The sequence below is a fragment of the Dermacentor andersoni genome, chromosome 3 (genome assembly GCF_023375885.2).
Source record: "Dermacentor andersoni chromosome 3, qqDerAnde1_hic_scaffold, whole genome shotgun sequence".
Taxonomy (NCBI): domain Eukaryota; kingdom Metazoa; phylum Arthropoda; class Arachnida; order Ixodida; family Ixodidae; genus Dermacentor; species Dermacentor andersoni.
This window is the reverse complement of record NC_092816.1, coordinates 83661851-83669897: the sequence shown is the minus strand read 5'-3', so window position 1 is coordinate 83669897 and position 8047 is coordinate 83661851.

Below are 8047 nucleotides of genomic sequence, written 5' to 3'. Positions count from 1 at the left end.
ATCACCAAAGTTTCAGGTGTTGACAGCGTGAAAGTATGTGTACGTGGTTTCGTAGGGTTCATTCACGTACCTGCAGGACACTTTTGTGAGAGATCCCGGCTGTGTGCGGTCAGCAATGCCTGGCAACAGGGCCGTTTTTTTCATTGCGGGGTGCTTTGGTAATCGTAACGATATATTGTTTTTTTTTTTTACAAGTACTGCTCCAGGAGGGCACATGTAATGGCTAACGGAGGCCTCCGAAGAGCACGTAACATTACACTAATGCAGGCGTCGCAGGGAGTGTTCGCATACAAAATTGGCTGTCCGCGATCTTATACCCCCTTGGCATGCACAGGCTTCGGCGAGCCCCATCCAGCCCTGGTTCTAGCTTTGGTGTTCCCGTTGCCGCTTTGGTGCTCCGGAGGCGCCGTCAATAATACGAAATAATGACAAGTTGTTACAACTAGTAAATACAATTTATTGAAGGAATACAATCGCGCCGAGGCGCCAACGTCTGAAGCAGCGCTAGCGCGCGAGTATTATGAAACGCCAACGAGGAATTTACCGGCCCACGTACGACTCTACGATCAAAGTGCACGTTAAACGTCCCCAGGCGAGCTAGATAAAGTTATCCGGAGCCATCCACTACGACCTCCATCTTAGCTTTAGTCGCTTCGGAACGTTAAAAACGCTAATCACCACAAACCAAATATATAAATGCGGGCGTACTATCGAAGCTAAAAGACTGCATACTAAGTCATAGTGAGCTTTGCAAAAGCGCCGAGAATATGCTAACTTCTGGTGGAGCTCAAAACACACCCTGAATAAAGTCGCTTTTATGTCACAGGCCAACTGCAGATGCGTGCATTTCACCGCAGGACGAAACTACACGAAACAAAGAGAGCACATTCGAAAAAAAAAGCCATACAACGCGCTAAAAACCACGCAGAGCATGAACACACACTTTTTCGAAGCGGAAGGCGTGCATTAGGCTCAAAATAAGAGGTTGTGAGTAGCCGTGGCCCTTACTTCACTAAGGCGTGCGTTCTTTGCCACTTCCTCGAAGTCAGCCCGCCCGATCCTGCGAATCCACACTTCTTTTTGCGTTGCGCCCGCCGGACGGCAAAGCAAAAAGCTTCTTGCCCTCGCTGGTCTGTTGCGGCAACCGAAGGCGCAGCAGCATGGCATCGCAATTAAGTTCTCGGCCCTGCACACTCTATTACGCTAACGCACTCCGTCAGTCCGCCTGCCATACTTTCGTCGCCCAGGCCCAACAATGGAGGTTGGCGCGCGCTGGAAAGAAAAAATATACAAAAGCGCGGCGCCTGCTCCGCGCTGGAAAGAAAAAAATATACAAAAGCGCGGCGCCCGCTCCCACGTGATACAGATTGGCCAATGGGGGAGCGGAGGAGGCTGGGGCGACAGGAAGCGTTGAGGAGGACGCGCCTGGGTGAGCGGGGTGGCGGAAAGATCTAAGAATGGCGCTACTTTTGAAAAATTGAGGGGTTTTAGCGGTACCAGGAGGCGGAAAGCGGAGCAGGGTATGGCGAAAACGTGAGAAGAAACGCGTAATGCCGCGCAAGACATGCTGCGAACGGTACGAGATGGCACTAGAGCAACGGGCTGTCGCATGGAGGAAGGAAACTCAGGAGAGGCCCTGACGTCACTCTTTGTGCAGTTAAAGTGAAGCCGGAAGTTGGCGTTGCTCATGGCGTTGCTCCGCCTTTCGGGCCAGCTCTCCTCTCTTGTTTACGTTTCTCGCGAAACCACGCCGCGCTGCGCGTAACCGGGCTGCTCGGACGCGCGCGCTCCGCAGCAATACTAAACAATCGCGATGTCTCATTGCATTACCGTTGCCGAAGTCATGTTAAAAGAAGTTCATAATGAACTTCGCAAATTGGGCCGTGAGGTCGAATCGGCTGCTTTACCGTCTTTTATTAAAATAAACATGCCTTATAAGGCCAGCACACTGAACTGTTCTCATCAACTGCAGGTATCGGCCGCTGCCCAGTTCTCGCGTTTTTTTAAAAAAAGGTCACCTTTATCGCTGCCTTCTCTTTGCTTTTCTCTGCTTGGGCTAGAGGTCTTGCGAGCTGGATGTCTGGTGATACGAAAAAAAAAAAATATGTGCGCATTCTCACTCCACTGCAAGAACGCAATGGAGACACGTTAAGACACAACGATCCATTTGGAGTTTATGAGCACAAACACATTGTCGCTTGAGGAATCGTCGTGTTTTTTTATTACAAACATCGGGTTGACGCGCATCACCCGCGACAGCGCGCCGGCGCGGAGGCAGATTGTAATTTCTGACTCTGCGTTTAGATTCATTGACTGCGGCCTGATGTGCCTTCTTACCACGGTAAGTGAAGCATCACGGAACTAAAGTTTTGGTATAGCCGGCGCACGGTGCCGAACAGTACGCGCGTAGAACCGGCCTACATGCGACCACGGAACAGCCGTTTGATGTGTTCGCAGGCGTACGTTCTGTGGAACCTTGCCTACTTTTGCAGCGCATCCACTTATAACGTTCACAACTTCCCTGCGCTTCTCGCGCTCACAGATAAGATACGCCTGCAGTAAGGAGGATTCGTTTCTTTAGTCAAAGCAGCGGCTTCTTTCCCATATTCCGGGACGAAGCGTCGTCTGACAGGCGCTCGGTGCCGAGGGCAGCAAAACGCACATATTTTGCGTAACGTACGTTCTATCAGCACGTGCATTGAGGTACACCTGTGCAGGTGTGCATGAACCTCAAACACGCTTTGCTTACAAGACTTCATGCTGTCGCGTGTACTGCGAGGAACAAGCAACAGTTAAGCACCATGTGCTTTAATATGCACAAAAGCAAGTTGTTACTGAACACGAACTATGCATTCATAAAGTACGTTCTACGTGCCACACCATATGCGCTGTCAAATGCAGGAATCACTGACCTAAAAGGCGTTCATTGTACAGATTCTGAAACGCATCGGTTTAGGCCTGCGATGGCACGTTAGCATGATTCCGCCAAGAGGGTAAAATTTCCCGCGGATATTCCTTCGTCCGTTGCCATTGCCGTGGCGCGGTACATTGTGTACGGCGTTGCATGCGCGTTCATTTCACGAAATTTACTTCCTCCTGTCGCACCTGGCCACAGCAACATCCGGGAGAGCACGGTCCAGATAACGCAGCGCAACAAAACACGCAGACCAACGCAAACCTGCCCGCACGGCGTCTTTGCGACGGTACGAAACCTACGGAGCAACACCTGTGAGCGCACACAACCATAACAAAGCCGCCATTGTGGCTCGAAAGGCGTGGCCTCTACAGCAAAGAAATAAAAAAAAAACAGCGAGAAAAAGGAGAACCTACTACGTCATTTCCTCCACACTTTTCTCTTAGCGCGCGGAGGGGGTAGGGCCTCTCCTCAGTTTCCTTCCTCCATGGGCTGTCGTCTTTTCTCCGATAGGATGCGGCGAGCGCGTCGCACGATCTATCGCTCATGCATCGCGCTGCATGAGCGAAGGTCTGTCTGCGGCTGCTGCTGTTCGGTGAATCACGCCCACGCGTCATTCACGCGCTTCCTGTCGTGATTTCCTGATTAGCGAGGCAGTGGCGTCACACTTTGCTCTGTTTGCAGCGTGCCGCACGAGGCAGATTGTTCGTACCCGCCAATATATTGCGAAATAAAAACACGCATGGAGCTGCGGCAAATTTCGCATTAGGGAGTATCGCAATCATCAGTGAGTTTTTTATTTCTATGTCTGTAATTATTCGACTTGTTAATTATTGCGCAAAACGCTTATATGCAATTTTCTGAGCTGGTTACAATCATAGTTATTTGCCTCGTGTTAAGGCAAACGCGAAAATGGCCCGATGCGCAAATTTATTTGTACCGATTAGTTAAAAATGGTAACGCATGATAAGGCCAACCCTGCAAACTTCATTAGAGCTTAGGCACAAAGCCGGAAGACAGCGACGCTACACTTAATTGACATTGAAAAATGAGGCTTCGCGTGGAATACCAGCGAGTAACTCGCGCATTATCTAAACGTCGGCACTTCCTCAAAAATATATTTGCACCAATCTGGCTAATCTCCAATATGTCAAAGGCCGACGGTGATAAAGAAACCCAAAGTACAAACGGCGTACTAAGGACAAAATACTCGTGATTATTATTGAAGAAAGAATAGTTTCCTTGAGTGAGGCCTCCCACTTTCAAAATGTCTGTCGTTTTTCATTATTTGAAACATCACTTACTGCGCGTACATAGACAGGGAACAAAAGAACTACGAATACACGCGCTGTTAGCGATGGCCGACAAACTAGAAATATACTGAAGCAGGGTTTGGGTGCGGAATAGTTGGCATTCCATTGTGTAGAACATCACTTACAGCGCGTACATAGACAGGTACCAAAAGAACGACGAAGCGCTTGTCTTCGTCGATTTTTATTATACTGTTGATCGAGAGAAAATGGGATCTTAGACATCGATAGCAATTCTTGAATGAATTTGACCTGCCTAATCTTTATTAAATATCATCAGCGGGATCATTACCTTATGTAGGGCCGGATATCCCTAGATATTAGGTGGATAAGATGAGATAAATAAAAAACTAAACATCAAAATGCAACACGCAGTTAAAGTTCTAAGACAAATTGTAAAACGCTAACTGAAAACGCCCGTGTATTACGAAGAACTAACGCAAGAAAAAATGTTATTATACTGTAAGAATGCTGCAAAGATGTACGGGCAATATGAACACAGAGAAAATTAAGCCGAATATGTTCTTCCGTGTACGTAGAATTGAACAATTTGCTGTGTAATAAAAATCGCGTACGGCCTCAAAGCCAATTTTTGTTTGGTGGGGCACGACCAGGGTCCAAGCAATTTATGTGCACAGAGTGAGTCGCTGTCTCAGTTGTGCAGACGTCTCCGAATGATCTCTCGGTGCTTGTCAGATGGCCACATAGGTCTAGCGTTATGGGCTATCTGACTCAAAGTGCTCACACTGGTTTATTGGCTGCAAAAAAGGAGGTAGAGCTAAGTCTCCTTGTGATTTGGGAGCAGCACTGCAGATTAGAGCGGTATAGGTGCATTCGAAATAAACAGACGGTTTCGTTAAGAACGGCAAAACGCAATTTCACAAAGAGCAATGTTCACACAGTTTTATATGCATTGGAATATAAATTTATTACCAAGTGCACAGTTAAGAAATTGCGACCTAAAGGCGGACTGGAGGGAAATTTTTGACCGCCTAGAAAGCCTGGTTTACGGTAGTGTAGATATAAAGGAGCCTCCGTGCAATATTGAACGCTTGAAATACTTAAGAAACCATTACCACTCGCCGGAACTGACGCATCAACTAGATTTCGTGATTTTCCGCATGACCTCCGTATCTGCCCAGGGGACGCTGAAGAAACCGGAAATGACATTCTAGGAGTTACGTCATAGCGACAACCGCCAGGTGTGCGCGTTGTCTGCTTTGGCGCGGTCTAAGGGGTCTTGACACGAAATCTCTACTAATACCAGCCATGTGGTTTTGACAATATGGCTCGAAGGTCGTACACAACTCATTGAAACAAATTTAGACAAAGTCAACTTGCGTTGTAGTTGGTCTTTAACGACTGAAAAAGCAAATTTTAATCTCAGGAGTATGGTGAGCCCGCAATCACCCAGCAAAAAACATGTCAAACACTATACACAAAACCGGTATATTGCAGTAATTCAATAACACATCAAGCAACGTGCGCTCTCAGACCGAGAACTGTTCTACGTGTCCGCAAGCCAGCTAAACGTTTCGGGCGATGCGAGCAAAGAACGGCAGTTGAAGCACGTGTGTCCCAATTGCAAGTACACATCGCTCAAGGACAAACGGCCATTGGTTGTAAGCAGCTCGCAAAGAACCTTGTAGCGGCCGTATTCTTACCCCTCTTCTTACCCCGTATTGCTTCTTATCTGGGAATCCTCTATACTTGAGGACGTGGCCATGAGTTAGCACACTATAGGCCTCACCAGTTCTTCTAACCTCACGAAGGCCAACAATATCACACATTGTGCATGATAGTTTCTCAAAGAACCCTGCTAAGCTAGCTTCATTCGAAAGGGTTCATGGGTATGCCGTTGCCATGGGCTCAGTTTCCAGTGGCAAGTCTCACCACCACCATAGTCAGTTTCTCCGCAGCTGCTTGGGACTGAGGTCCATGGGTTGATTGAAGGAGTCTTGAGGGAGGTAGTGGCCGAAAACTGCACTAGGGAGGACAATTCGTGTTCTGGTCATTTGTTAAAGCTTATTTGGCCTTCCCTATTTAGTTGTGCCTGGATTAGGAAATGTACACTGAGTTATATATATATATATATATATATATATATATATATATATATATCAATGAAAGTAAACCGAGGAGCTGCCTGATTTTAGAGCGTCGCTTAGGCGCCTGCCTGTTCCTTGATTGAGCGTCACCGTCCCTCAGCGTAAGCACGCGAACGCGCTCGTTCAACTCCTCGTGCGTTCGTCGTCGCCTTCTTGCATCGTGGCTCCGCTGCCGCTCATCATGCCAGCGTTCCCATACTGTCCATCCCTCTGCGAAGGCGTTGTCTGTACACTGCACCCTTCCAGTCGGTGTATATATTTTGCTTCTATATTAAAATTTGCCTCTACATACCACGAAATGAAAACAAGTGTATATAGCTGCGCTCAAATTTCGCATTAGAAAGTGTTGGAATCGTCGGACATTTCTTCACTAAGGTGAAAGCTTTATATCTCTTTGTTTCAAGGTCGTGCTTGAGGTAAAGAACGGAGTGCGCCGGGAAGGAGAAGCAGCAGCGCCGCAGGAGCGTTCTGAGAAAGCGTGACAGAGCGCAGTTGGAGAGTTGAAGGAAATATCAGGAGCGCTGCCGGAAAGCTTTGGGGGAAAAAGCAATGGCAGCACTGGGGAGGAGGAGGGAAATATAAGCAGCAGCGGAATACGGGCGTTGAGGGAAAGCGCGGTGGCGCAGCGGGGCAAAAGGAGGGAAATGTCAACGGTGGCACCGGTAGAACATTCAGGAAATGGCGGTAGCACGCTCGCAGCCCGCTCACCCGCCTTGCGTACGTCGCCACGCGGGCTCAGAGATTCATTCCACATCGGTGTGGGTAACGACGCACCAGGCCCTAGTCGTGGGCGGGGAAGACTGAGAAAGTCCGCTACGGCAGAAGAAGCTAGAACTGCTTGAAATGCCGCTCGTCGTAACCGCCGGGGTGGAAACAGCTATGGAAGAAGCTGTGGTAGCAGCCCGACGAGAGCAACATGCGGCTCTAATGTGACGCAGGCACTCTGCGAATACGCAATTGGTGGAGTAAGACGCCACTGCGACACGTGCAAGACGAGCCGCTTTGAGAGGTGACGAGAGCAAACAGGTGGCTCCTGGGGATGGCGACGGATGGCTGTCGCCTGCACATTCTTAGGAAGTTTTAAGCATTCCCCGTAATTTTGACTCATGTGATAAGATATGATTATTATGTAGGTCTGTTCGAGACCTACATATTCTGCCAATCCCGTCCTTATAGAAAAAGAAAACATAACTGATATAACTGAGTGTTCGAGAGAAGTTCAGCGCTGGCTTGATATTTCCACGTACTTGGTGAAGAGAAGGTTGCTCCAAGTCGACGCATCGAATGGGCAGCCTGAAAGGCATTGTGGCAGCCACAAAACGGCATCTGTGGAAATTAAGCCAGTGCGGATTCAGAAGCTGGGTTGGCACTTTAACTGAGGTGCTAACCTGAACTGTTTTCTAGTTCCAGAGTGCTCAGTCCACCATCCGTTTGAGAACCATGAATTAGGCGCGAGCAATATTGAATCACTGATTCGCTGGCTTGGAAGTTTTAAGGAATGAGGTATATGGTGGCTGTGCAAGAAAATTATGCCCTTTATCGTGTCAGAAATGTGCGCCTGATTTTAGAAGATAAGGACTGTCTTATTACACTGGAAACAATAGCTAAAATTTTAACTCCAGTGATTTTATCTAAAGGTAATTGTTAGAAGGAGACAGCTCAATCTGTTTACTTCCAGCTAGAATTCCTGAAAGTTGGAAGGCCTCGTATAATTA